A 608-nucleotide genomic window follows, 5' to 3' on the forward strand; every position below is an offset into this window, starting at 1 on the left:
TGCTTTAATCACTTTTGTAATAGTTTTTTATGTCAATTAATGCAAGCACTCTTTTATTCTTATTCAACATTTTATGTTTATGATCTATGCAATTGAGTTATAATTTTTAAAGTTATAGTTCTAGGCTTAGATCTAGGTGACAAGATCACGAGCCATGGAGCATCTTCTTTTTTTCAAATTCATTTTTTTTTTTTTTTAAGATTTGTTTTCTCTAGTACTAGAAATTTCAGATTTGGTTTATTCCATATCTGATTTTTAGTATTGGTAGTATCTCAAATCACTCAAGCTTTCAAGTTTAAGCATTGAAGTTCAAGTAAGTAGACTCCCTCAATAGTCTTCTCTCCCCCCTTTCATTCCCTCTTCTGACTATCATTTCTTTCTTAATTTAGGATTTTAATTTCAGTTGTTACATTATTGCTATCCCTTTCCCCCAAGGTTCATGGCTAGTGTATGTGTTGGCTTTGCCCCTCCTAGCCATAGAACCATCAATTTATTGCTTTTATTTTAATTGTCTCCCTTTCCCTAAAGCCAAGTAGAGTAACCCTAGTAAGAGTGACTCTCTGGTCAAGTAGGGAAGCTCATATTATGATGCATCTCTCGGGCTAAGT

This window comes from Macadamia integrifolia, chromosome 6, assembly GCF_013358625.1.
Source record: "Macadamia integrifolia cultivar HAES 741 chromosome 6, SCU_Mint_v3, whole genome shotgun sequence".
Classification (NCBI taxonomy): Eukaryota; Viridiplantae; Streptophyta; class Magnoliopsida; order Proteales; family Proteaceae; genus Macadamia; species Macadamia integrifolia.